Source organism: Haemaphysalis longicornis, unplaced genomic scaffold (genome assembly GCF_048455015.1).
Source record: "Haemaphysalis longicornis isolate Haplotype H1 unplaced genomic scaffold, Haemaphysalis longicornis Haplotype H1 scaffold_336, whole genome shotgun sequence".
In the NCBI taxonomy this organism is placed as follows: Eukaryota; Metazoa; Arthropoda; class Arachnida; order Ixodida; family Ixodidae; genus Haemaphysalis; species Haemaphysalis longicornis.
Window position 1 is genome coordinate 82,555 of NW_027526350.1, and position 13,552 is coordinate 96,106.

General features: G+C 48.6%; 1 non-coding gene across 1 annotated transcript; it reads left to right on the forward strand.

Moving 5' to 3' along the window:
* The first annotated feature begins 12,326 nt into the window (after positions 1-12,326).
* Positions 12,327-12,398, forward strand: Trnaa-ugc (transfer RNA alanine (anticodon UGC)). Its single transcript has one exon. It is a non-coding gene; the product is annotated as a tRNA-Ala (tRNA).
* The last annotated feature ends 1,154 nt before the right edge of the window (positions 12,399-13,552 follow it).

Genomic DNA, 13,552 nt, shown 5'->3' on the forward strand with positions numbered 1-13,552 from the left:
GAAGTATTCTTGGGCCAGCTTGCGGATATCTTGAAATCTCGAGTGAGAGTGCAACGACAATTTTGCGGCTGCGGACAGTTTGACGAGGTTCGCGTGATGCTGCTGCGTCTAAGTCCCTCAATTTTTTTCTAGGTTTAGCAACGCCTACCACAAAGCTGAAGTTTTGCCCCAACGTGAAGTCTTAGCGTAAAGGCATATCAACTTCGTCAAGCAGCCCTGTGGCACCTCATGTGACGGTAGAGACATGCGCCGAGGTACAGCAGGTTGTGCCCATGACAGGAGAACTTACGGACGTTGAAATCGTTGCAATGGCCAGAAAAAGAACGGTCAGTGAAGACGGGCGGATGACCACGAACCTCCTCGAAAGGTGCGCACATCTGTCGAAACGAGGAATTCGCGGTGGTTGATCCGATATAAGGTTGAGTGCAGCGGCTGGGAAGATCGGCTCGTGCAATGCCCCAAGCAGCTAGATGACTCCTCACTAGGCCCGAGTGCGCCCTCAAAGCAGACCAGCATTACGCAGTTATTTTCTGCGAAGTAAAATTGCAGTGCCACCAGTGAACGTCTCTTGTGTGTTTGTCTTTCTGTTTCAGACCTTTATGAAAAGCAAAATTGGAAGCTGCTGTTGAAGAGCCGGTACGTAAGCACTAGCGCCTTTATTGCAAGAAACTCGATATTTAACGGCAATTCGCGCAACGTTGCATATCTCGAAAATCCGCTTATCTCAAAATATTTCGGAGTTTTTACTACTTCGAGTTAACGAGGTATTAGTATATATATATATATATATATATATATATATATATATATATATATATATATATATATATATATATATATATATATATATATATATATATAGAGAGAGAGAGAGAGAGAGAGAGAGAGAGAGAAATAAGGGTTGGCAGGTAGGTCATTGAAACAGATAAGGAACTTATAAATACAGAAAGAAAGTGGAGAAAAAATGCCCACCAGGTGCAGCGTGGGATCCCACCCGGCAGGCATCTTCAGGTGCGGAGCGCCTTAGGACCGCACAATGTCCATCCGCGTCCGTGCACATAGCATTTACAAGCGCAAAAAATCACACAGGAACCACCAAAATTCGAGCCTGTGTCTGCTAGAGCAGACAGAGTTAGTGTCAGTCATCTTACCCATTGGGCTACGACCGTGAGTTACTACCCGAGAGTCAAACGGCTTACTCCCTCGCCTGTGAAGGTGCGGAGTACTTCCCGATGTCTGTCCGCGTCCATCCATGCGCACACCACCATGAAGTGAAAATCAAACGAAATTCGATTTCAGCCGTGAGTTGCAGTTTCATTAAGGGAATAATCAAGGTACAACTCACGGCTCAAATCGAGTGACGGACGAGGCGCAAACGGGATGCCACTCGGGGCGCAACATTGATGTCATTTCGAGTCCCCGTACTCCGCATACTCGCCATCATCCGCGGAGTGAAGATGCTGCCATTTTACATGCGAAGCATCTCACGCTCGGGGCTGTGTCCCTCCCTTCCTCGTTGTCGTTGTCGTTGTCCGCCGTCCGCACTATACTCCGCATGCACGTCTCTTCAGCCCCGTCAGCGTTTGAGCTGTTCGAGCGTAGTACACTATAAAAAGAAATAGCTAGGCGGCGCCCGGTTTCGATCCCACGACTCTCTGGCCGCAACAGGAGGTACGTCGCGCTCTTCCCACTGCGCTACAAACCGAGACGGGACCATGTGCCACGAACGCGCCTTATATCCTTCACTCATTCAAACTACGTCAAGAAGCTAGTGATACAACGAAGGCACGCGAAGATGAACGTCAACGAAAACAAAGAACTGAAAACTAATGGGAACTTCAGTCGGCCCCATGGCGGCTCCACATACTACTCAGCGTTCTCCTACGGGAAAATGGTGTAATCTTTCCCCACTTTCTTTGTGCCTTCCCACATTCTTTAACTGATTCAATGAGCCACCACATTCTCCCCTTTTCTTGATAGTTTTTCGTGACTGCAGCACTTTCATCTCTCTTAAATCAACGAGCCTCTCATTTTCTATTCTGAATATTTATTTATATATATATATATATATATATATATATATATATATATATATATATATATATATATATATATATAACACAGAAATAAGAATTGGCAGTCAAGACAACCTCGGAAAGCAAAGTAGTCCCGAGTAGTCCGAGTGGCGCTGGCTACCACCCCCAAGCGCAGGAAACAGAAACACGTGAACATAAATACCACAGAAAGTGGAGGCTAAAGTAGCCCCGCCGGTAGCATAGTGGTTATCGCACCAGACCGGTATTCTGGAGGTCGTGGGTTCGGATCCCACCTGGCGGGCATTTTTTCTCCACTTTCTTATTTTCCAAATTCTTTATCTTGACGTAATACATCCTCCCCTTTGCTTTCCGAGGTTGTCTTGACTGCCAATTCTTATTTCTGTCTTATTTCAACGAGCCCCTCATTTCCTATTCTGATTCGCTACATATGTATATATATATATATATATATATATATATATATATATATATATATATATATCAGGGTGTCGAACCGGAACCGAACCGAACCGAAAACCGGAACCGAACCGGTATTTTTGCCAGAACTGAACCCGAACCCGAACCATTATTTTTTGAGCCGGCTGAACCCGAACCGGAACTGAACCGAAAAAAGAAATAACGGTTTCCGGTTCTCGACAAAACGGTTCGACCATCCCGTTATTGATAACGGGTGGTAAGTGTCATTAGGGGCTTCTTTCTTTCACGCGCCATCAACTTCGCAATCTCTCGCTCACTTTTACCCGTTCAATGAATCAAAACGCTCCGAACACGCTCATCACGGTCACAACATGGTGACAATTTGATTACTTGATTGATTGTGAGGTTTGTTAATGCGCCGATGCAAGGCAGGCGATGAGGCGCACCGCAGTGGAGGGCTCAGGGTTAATTTTGACCACCTGGGGATCTGTAATGTGCGCTGAAATCTCGTACACACGGGCGTTTTCGCTTTTCGCCTCCATCAGAAAAGCGGCCGCCGCGGCCGGAAATCGAACCCGCGTCTTTCGGCTCAGCAGCACAACGCCATAGCCACAACATGGTGAAACGACTGCACACCAGTATAGCAATTAAGGCTCCTAATTGCAATGGTATGTTGCTGATGGTCGAGCAAGCAGGGTGCAAGGCTGGGAAGAAGTAATGTCAAACTCTTGGCAGCCTGCACGATGTTTGAAGCACCGAATTCACCCTTCCCGCGGTCGCCGGGGCGCCTGCCACCACGCCCCCACAAGGGGCCTTAAAAGGCTCAATAAAACGTTTGTCGCTCTCTCTTTCTCCCTCATTGGGACAGTGCAAGTGCAATCAGTCCACGAGATTGTTGCACTGTGTACCAGCCAAGGTTCAAGCCCTACATTTGCCTATGCCTATTTACAGTAGCTAAAGAGTGTTTAAATTTTGGCTTTTAGGTACATGCATAATCACAAGAATTAAAACAGCGCCACTAACGGGACGCACGAAGAAAGGGACGCACATATGTTTGTTATTGGTTCGAGACATCGGCTTTATACAAGCGAGGCGAACCTCACGAAACGAGGAAGAGGGGAAAATAGGGCGAAGGGGCATGAGAAATAAGATTCTTAAACGTACTGCACGGGGAAAGAGAACATTGATTGACTATGAGGTTTAACGCGCCGACGCTACACAGGTGATGAGGCGCGGCCCAGTGGAAGGCTCCGGATGAATTTTGAACACCTGGGGATCTTTAGCGAGCGCCGAAACCTCGAACACACGGGCGTTTTCGCTTTTCGCCTCCATCAGAAAAGCGGCCGCCACGGCCGGGAATGGAAACCGCGTTTTTGAGGCTTAGCAGCACGACGTCTTAGCCACTGAGCCACCGCGGCGGGTGAGGTAAGCGAAGATACGTGTCTATTCGAAATTCTAGAGACTGTGTTCTTTCGAATTGACAGGTGTGCCCAGCGTTGGGCACTGTACGTTTGGTTTCGCTGATTTCCACTAGCGTCTTTGGTAGTCTCTTGTACAGGTAAAGCTGCTCTTCACAGGCGAATAAAACGCCATGTTGTGTGCGCGGGCGTGTGTTTGCGCGCTTTACGTGGAAGTTTTCTTTGTTGATTGTTTTGCAGGCAGCATTCGCTCTTGATTGTCGCAGTAAGCCCGATAACGAAGGGGCCGCAGCCCCTGGTCGGCGATATTTTTCCGCCGCGTCATCTTACATGCTTCGCCAAGGATCCTAAATGAACCATGAAAACAAAGCCGTACCTTGCCTTGTTTGAAAGATCTGCCTTTGGTGACTCGTTAACCCCTTGTAGGGCAACGGAAAATATCTGTCCCATTTTTTGTTCCCCACAAAATTGCTCGTGAGAGGCAATGGGACGCATCAAGCCCATTTTTTCTGTGCTGCCATCTACATTGAGGTTTTTACACTTCCGTTGAATCTGGTTCAGAAGCTGTACAATAGGTGGCGTTAGGTGTACATTATTTTGAAAATTGTGTTTCCCGTTTCACCGGCGGCACAAATTTCCGCATTGTGAGTCTCCGGAAAGGAATAATTCAAGATGACAAGTGAGTGTACCCTTTTCTGTGCTTTGAAAGAAGTAGTTCCAGCTTGTAATAATCGGGTGTTTTCAACAATAGAAGCAATACTTACTCCTAAAAGCGTTTTCGAATGGTGCCAGGGCAAAAACTGCATGACGAGGGGCTAAGCCTTGTGCCACCACTGCCTGCATTCGATGTGCAGTGAAACATTTCGCCGACTCTTTTGTTTTGTGTTTGCTCGTAAAAACGCAGGTAAACGATTGCTGACGCAAAAGGAAGCGCTGGAATTATATTTTAGCCTTCCTGACGACCCAACGTCGAGTGATTCCGACAGAGATACGGATGACGACTTCGTACCCGAGCTCGCTCCGCCCGATTCAGATGAGGAAACCAGTGAAGCCGAAGCGGTGGCGTCAACGAGCAAACCACAAAAGCGAAAGGCTACCTATGCAAGAAAGAGAAGGAAGCAGAAGAAAGTGCCTAGAATTTGCGACGAAGCAAAAGTCGAAGAGGAGGAGGTTGGGGCATGGAATAGCAGTGAACCGGATGCCGTCATTCGTGTTCCGAAAATTTGGGACCCACAATACAGTGCAAACCTCCCGCGGACGCCGTGTGAAGCTTTTGCTCTTTATTTTGACGAAGGTATCATGCAGACACTGGTGACTGAGACAAACCGCTTTGCCAAACAGAAAGGCCGACAACTTTGGAAAGAGCTTACAATTGATGAACTCCGTGCATACTTCGGCATACTTCTGCTGATGAGCACAAACCCCAGGCATCAAATGTACCTGTACTGGAGCAGTGACACTTTTTTCAATTGTCCTGAAATATCAAAGGTCATGTCGTTCCGTCGTTTTCAAGCCATTATGAACTGTTTGCACCTCACCGACCTAACCAAGGAAAAAAAGAAAGGTGAAGACGGGTACGACAGATTGGCAAGAGTGCGTCCTCTCATCCTTGCAACTGAATGAAAGTTTCAAGAGACAATACACTCCATCAGCGCACCAAGCCATTGATGAGAGTATGATACGATTCAAAGGCCGTTCCTCACTGAAGCAGTACCTTCCCATGAAACCTATCAAGCGGGGATACCAGGTGTGGTGCAGAGCCGACTCCCAGACAGGTTACCTGATTGAATTTCAGGTGTACGAAGGCAAAGGTGCAGACCGACCTGCGAACGTAGGTCTCGGCGAGCATGTTGTGCTCTCCCTCATTGATAGAGTAGAGGCTGGCACGCAGCTATATTTAGATAACTTTTTCACGTCCACACGCCTAATGGAGGCCTTGAAAGAAAAGAACATTTTGGCCGCAGGAACGGTTCGCCCAAACCGCAAGGAACTTACCTGACGAAATCAAACGGGATAACAAGCTACAGAAGGGAGAGTATATCTGGCGGGCGAAAGGGAGCATCACAGCTTATCAGTGGCGGGACACGAAAAACGTACACGTGCTGTCCAACTTTCATCACCCCAGCGACACTGAGGACGTTGTTCGGAAGCTTTCCAATGGCTCATCCATATCCGTCCAGTGCCCAAAAGCAGTCTCCGACTACAATACCTGGATGGGTGGAGTCGACAAGTTCGACCAAAGAAGGAACGCATACCCGGTGGATCGACGATCTAAGAAGTCGTGGTACCGAATTTTTTACTTTCTGCTGGACGCAGCAATAGTAAATGCTTTTCTTCAAATGAAAGCAGTCAGTAAAATGAGCTACCTTTGGTTCCGGCTCGTCCTCGGTCGCCAGCTGATAAACGGCCAAACATTCAAAGGGTCCAGCAATCGCCCTTATCGAGTCAACAAAAAAGGTGCCAAACATGGCCAGAAAATGGTAGGGGTTGCTGATAAAGTCCGATTTCTGGGAGCTGGACATCACCCTCAGAAGATTGCAAAAAGGAGGCGGTGTCGTTGGTGCTCGACTGCCAAGAAAGAAGCCCGCACCAACCTCCTGTGTTCTGTGTGCAATGTGCCCCTTTGTTCAACGTGTTTTGGACCTTTTCATGCCGGCTGAATGTAACCCAGGAGCTCTCAAAGAGCATTGGGACAAATGCGTCCCAATTTTTGAATTTCAATTTAGCTTCAGTGGGACGAATGCGTCCCAGTTTTTTTAATAAAGTACTCATTGTTCAGCCTTGAAATTTCTTGCAAACTACTTCTGTTGGCTTGGTTAGTAAAATAAGACAACCTTTTTCTAGTTTTTTTTTAAAAAAACATATCCTGCCCTACAAAGGGTTAAGGAAGTTGTTTTTACAAGAAGTGGTGAGAAACACCGAAAAAACTTTCAAATTTTCTGCCACCCAGCATCAGCAGTGACGTAACAAGGAAGTAATTCAAGCAAAATGGGCAATGTCTTAAGTCATTATTAGCATCTAAGCAGTACAATAAAACGACGCAAGGGGCACCAATAAATAACACACTCATGTCTCTTGGCGGCGGCTTTGTGTAGTCTCTAGGATGACAGTAGGGGGGGGTGAAAAAGAGGCCGGTACATTTTCTGTTACACCTGGCCAATATTTTCAAATTTGACAGTAGTATTGCAGCTCATTTTCAAAAAACCACTAGTTCGAGTGAAGAAAAAAGTACTTCAGTTTTGATGAATTTAAAGTATACAAAACTGATTTTCACGCCTTGCTAATAATTCAGTTCTGAACCGGTTCACGAACCGGTTCAACACTCTGAACCGGTTCGCGAACCGGTTTGTGGATAGAATTAGTCGAACCGGAACTGAACCGGAACAAAATAAATTTACCTGAACCCGAACCGTAACCGAACCCGTATTTTTTGCGGTTCGACACACTGATATATATATATATTGTCACGGAACATCTATGTGAACAATACCCCATAGCCACCAAACTGTCAACCGAAGACGACTAAGAGGAGGTGGGTGGCACTGACTCTCTAATGGCCGCCAAGTGCGTAGTATAAATAGATCGCTCCTCATCTACCATCATTCGTCTCATATCTGTCCCTGCCGCCACGTAACATTTTGGTGAAGGGTGCGGGGTACAGTCCCATGCCGGCCCCGAGCTTCAACCCGTCTCGGCTCATGAAGCCGACTCATCCTGGCTCTTGGAAAGCGTCGGCCCGCCCCAGCACCGGTGAGTCAAGGACGTGACCATTCCCCAGCCCCGTGTCCGCTGCCCATCACCTGCCGAGACCAGACGAACTGACTAGCCACGACCAGACCTGGAGCTGATGACGTTTCCCCGCCCAGATCTCCGGCGCTTCTCCGAGGGCTTTGGACGCTGCCTCTTGGGGCCGGTGCTGATGACGATCATCACCATCATCACAGGGGGCAAGGACTTCATTATATATATTCTCGTCGCATTGCTCGTCCTCATCGTCCCCTTCCCCTTGCCGTGGCCTCGACCGGGACGGTCGTCATCTGCCGGAGGATGATGTCACGGAACATCTGTGTGGACAATACCCCATAGCAACAATACCCGCAACCAAAGACGACAAAGAGGAGGTGGCTGGCGCTGACTCTCTAATGGCCGCCATGTACATAATGTAAATAAATCGCTCCTCATCTAACATTGTGTGTCTCATATCAGTCCCTGCCACCACGTATCAATATATATATATATATATATATATATATATATATATATAGCGAATCAGAATAGGAAATGAGGGGCTCGTTGAATTCAGACAGAAATAAGGGTTGGCAGTCAAAAAAACCTCGGAAAGCAAGGGGAGAATGCGGTAGTTCATAGAAACAGATGAAGAATATTTTGAGACAGAAGAACAGTGGTGAAAAAATGCCCGGCGGGTGGGATCCGAACCCACAACCTCCAAAATACCGGTCGCGTGCGATGACCACTACGCTACCGGCGGGGCTGTTTCCCCATCAATTTCTCTAGTGTTAATGTGAAGGTATTTTTTTGTTTCCTGCACTTGGGGGTGGTAGCCAGCGCCACTCGGACTACTAGGGGTGAAAGGGACCTTCTTCCCCCCCCCCCCCCCCCCCGCCGTGACTCGACTGTCTACGGCATGTCGAGAGTGGTCGACCAGCGTTGAAGCCTCGTAAGATCCCTACGGCACAAAGACTGCCAGAACAGAGGCCCTCGCTATGCATGTAGCCAATCAGAATAGGAAATGAGGGGCTCGTTGAATTTAGACAGAAATAAGGGTTGGCAGTCAAGAAAACCTGGGAAAGCAAAGGTGAGAATGCGGTTGGTCATAGAAACAGCTGAAGCATTTTTTGAGACAGAGAGAAAGTAGCGAGAAAATGCCTGCCGGATGGGATCCCAACCCACGGCCTCCAGAATACCGGTTTGGTGCGATGACCACTACCCTACCGGCGGAGCTGTTTCCCCACCACTTTCTCGGGTATTTATGTGAAGGTATTTTTTTGTTTCCTCACGAGTACCTCATTTCTTATTATGATTCGCTACATGCATAGCGAGGGCCTCTGTTTTGCCCGTCTTGGTGCCATAGAAAGCTTAAGAGGGTTCAACGCTGGTCGACCTCTCTCGACATGTAGACACTCGAGTCACGGCCTGGGGCTTAAAAAGAAGGTCCCCTTCACACCGAGTAGTCTGAGTGGTGCTAGCTACCACCCCCAAGCTCGGGGAAACAAATATATTTTAACATAAATACACCAAAAGTGGAGGGGACAATAGTCCCGCCGGTAGCGTAGTGGTCATCATAGCAGACCAGTATTCTGGAGGTCATGGGTTCTGATCCCACGCTCGGGGGTTGTCGTGCTCAGTCGGCGTGCGCCTGCATTCCTCCAGCGCGAGCGCACGTGAGCGCGCGCCTCGTAGTTCTGCCTTCGTCTTCGTCGTCGTCGTTTTAAATGCGAATGCATTTCTTAGTCGGGGGTGCTCGTGCTCCGTCGGCGTGCGCCCGCAGGTGTTATCTCTCCGCGCTCCTCCTCGCCCCTAGCAACAGCTGTGGCGCGCCTAGCAACCGGAGCAGGTGGTAGCTCGGGCGGGAGTAGCGGAGGGCAAGGGGAGAGGAGGAGCGCGCTCGGGCGTGTCAGGGCGCTCGCATCGCGGAGCTCGGGCGGAGTAGCGGAGAGTGAGTGGAGAAGAGGAGCGCGCTCGGGCGTGTGAGGGCGCTCGCATCGCGGAGCTCGGCGGGAGAGAGAGCTCGCGCGCGGTTCGGGCGTGTTGCGCGGGTCTCTCTCTCCTCTCCGCGTACCCTCTCTCCGCTCGCTGCGCTCGGAAAATGTATATAAATGCAGTGGGGCGCACGCCTCTTTCCGTTACTGCTTGCCCCAGCGCACTCATCGGTGCACAGAATGCATTCGCATTGGGCGCAAGCCCCCTGGACCGACGGGGGGAACCCAGAAGCGGTCCTCAGGACGCAGTCGCGACGATGTCCAGGCCACGTCACGGTGACAGACCCCATGAAGGGGTAGCCTAACCGCTCTGCCGGCGTTTCAGTAAAGTTTTTTCTCTCTCTCTCTCTCTCTGTCTCCGCACGATCCCCTTCGGTGAGGTGGGGGAGTTTTTTTTTCCACTTTCTTTCTTTCCAAATTCTTTATCGGTTTCAATGACCTACCACATTCTCCCCTTTGATTTCCGAGGTTTTCTTGACGGCCAATCCTTATTTCGGTCTTATCTCAACGAGTCCCTCATTTCCTATTCTGATACGCTACATGTATAACGAGGGCCTCTCTTCTGGTAGTCTTTGTGCCATGGGAGCTTAAGAGGGTTGAACTCTAGTCGACCACCCCTACATGTCGTAGACAGTCGAGTCACGGCCCGGGTGTTAAAAAGAAGGTCCCCTTCACCCGTGTAGTCGGAGTGGCGCTGGCTACCACCCCCAAGCGCAGGAAACAAATATACTTTAACATACATACCCCAGAAAGTGGAGGGGAAAAGAGTCCCGCCGGTAGCGTAGTGGTCATCGCACCAGACCGGTATTCTAGAAGTGGTGGGTTCGGATCCCACCCGGCTGGCATTTTTTATCACTTTCTTTCTGTCTCAAATATTCTTCATCTGTTTCTATGACCGACCGCATTCTCCCCTTTGGTGTCCCAGGTTTTCTTGACTACCAACCCTTATTTCTGTGTTATTTCAACGAGCCTATCATTTCCTATTCTGATTCGCTACATGCATAGCGAGGGCCTCTGTTGTGGCAGCCTTGGTGTCATAGTTAGCTTTAGAGGGTTCCACGTGGGTCGACCACCCTTGACATGTCGTAGACACCCGAGCCACGGCCCGGGGGTTAAAAAGAAGGTCCCCTCCACCCCGAGTAGTCCGATTGGCGCTGGGTACCACCCATATGCGCAGAAAACAAATATATCTTAACATAAATAACTTAGAAAGTGGAGTTGAAAATAGTCCCGCTGGTAGCGTAGTGGTCATCGCACCAGACCGGTATTCTGGAGGTCGTAGGTCTCGGATGACACACGGCGGGCATTTTGAGGGGCGAAGTTCCTCTTTCTTGGGCCCCCCTCCTATAGAGTGGCTAACCAAAGATTGGCCGAAGAGGTCAAAACGTTCAACACGATTGTTGCTACCCAAACTGGGTACCACCCAGAGGAGAGGAAGAAGAGGTTGTCGTGTTCGCCGCCTGCGAGCTTAAGACTCTTGCACAGGCCCTGTCCCGTCCCTCGTTGCTGCCATACACGGCGGATTGATGATGATTTTGGCAGAATCCCCCTAGGGATTGGTCAACCAAAGATTTGCCCAAGAGGTCCAAACGTTCAACGCGTTCGTTGCTACCCAACAAGGAGGAGAGGAAGAAGAAGAAGCTGTGGTTCGTGGCCTGCGAGCTGAAGACACGTACCGGGGGTACGCGACACAAGACGCTCTGCGGAAGTTGACGGCCAAGGTGGCTAAAATGTCACACACCGAATTCGCCAACTTACCCATGGAGATTCTCATCGTCCAAAACAAGCCCTACATAATCCCCACAAACATCGACGTCGTCGACGGGCTTGTCAACGGAGCGGTGGAAAGCCTGACGTGTCGAGTCTTTATTCACGGTTTCACCGATAAGCATTTTAGCTTCGCACCTCTCGTCATCATTCACTTCATGGAGATGGCGGGATTTTTTTCTCCACTTTCTTTCTTTCTTTCCAAATTCTTTATCTGTTTCAATGACCTACCACATTCTCTCCTTTGCTTTCCGAGGTTTTCTTGAGTGCACTGCCAATCCTGATTTCTGTGTTGTTTCAACGAGTCCATTATTTCCTATTCTGATTCTCTACATGGTCACACACACACACACACACACACACACACACACACACACACACACACACACACACACACACACACACACACACACACACACACACACACACACACACACACACACACACACACACACACATATATATATATATATATATACATATATAAATATATATAGCGTATGAATCAGGTATGATGGGGCCGGTAAAAATGTACAGTGAAAAAGAAGACTAAAGGGTAACGAACGAAAATGTATTTACGTTTCGGCTTCGGGGAAGCCTTCGTCAGAATTCTGACGAAGGCTTTCCCGGAAACCGAATCGTAAATACATTTTCGTTCGTTACCCTTTAGTCTTGTCTTTCACTGTGTATATATATATATATATATATATATATATATATATATATATATATATACAGCCTTGCAGCCTTGATGCCTAGGTAGCATAAGAGGGCTTCCCGCCAGTACCCGCTCATGACAGGCTGTAGCCGTTCGAGTCACGCCCCGGGGGTTGAAAAGAAGGTCCCCCTCTCCCCGTGTAGTCAGAGTGGCGCTGGCTACCACCCTTAAGCGTCAGATACACTTCTTGTAGATATAAATAGCCGAGAAAGTGAAGGAAAACACAGTCGCCCAGATAGCCGAATTGGTAAGGCATTCGACATGCAATCGAAAGGCGTGGGTTCGGTCCCCACTCTGGGCGCGTGTTTTTCTTTCTTTCTTCTGTATAATTAAAAAAAAATTTTACTTAATTAACCGTAGTGATAAAGAAAAGAGCCTAACCACACCCATATGCCTCCTTTGGCGTTGCAGACTGCTGACCTATCTTTCTATATATATATATATATCCGAATTTTTTCCGCGTTTTTTTTTCAGTTTTTAAATTCTTCCTCTAATTCAATGACCTTCTACACCCTCCCTTTTGCTTTCCAAGGCTTTCTTGACTGCCAACCCTTATTTCTGCCTTAATTCAACGAGCCCCTGATCTATGTTTCTAATTGTCGATATATATGGTCACGTAGCCAAAGACGACGCAGGTATCTTGAAGAAAAACAAGTTTATTGGAGCGAACTAGTGCTCCCCTAACAACTCAAAGAATACACCGGCGGCGAAACAGCAGTGAACAAAGTGACGCGCGTAGACTGGTGTCGACGATTCGAATGCCGCGGCATGTGCTCAGCGCGACTTTATCACTCGGCGCAAGAATTTCTGGATTAGTCGAATTGTATGCAGCACAATGTAGATCAACAAAAATTATTCTAGGCTGTTCGCGTTAGTTCGGAATGCTCTCCCTATCAGATGAGATAATGCATGCCGCACAGAAAGAAAGAACGGAATACGCACCTCCCTTGGCACACACAACACCAATAACACAGACCGGCGCAGCCGGGCGGCAAAAGCAAAACACATATAAACAAACCCACTGCATGGTTCGCGGCATTACCCCCCCTCTAAGAGTGCATTGACCCGATGATAACAGAAACTACATTCCGAACACATAAAAAATAGAAGTCCATCATCGTACGTAGAAACGTTTTAAGCGAACCACGTGGACGACTTCGGGCCGCGCGCGTCGTCGTGGTGTTCTGGAATCACCATAGGGGATCACCTTGTAGGTGAGGTGGCCAACACGTTGTAGAATCCGGTAGGGTCCGAAATACCCTCGTAGAAGTTTCTCACTGAGCCCACGTCGTCGGATCGGAGTCCGAACCCACACACGATCCCCTGGGCGGTACTCGGCGTCTCCGCGTCAGAGGTTGTAGCGTCTCGCATCCACCAGCTGCTGGTCTGTTGTGCGAACTCGAGCGAGCTGTCGGCCCGCCTCCAAACGCTGAACGTATTCTTGGACGCCGCGTT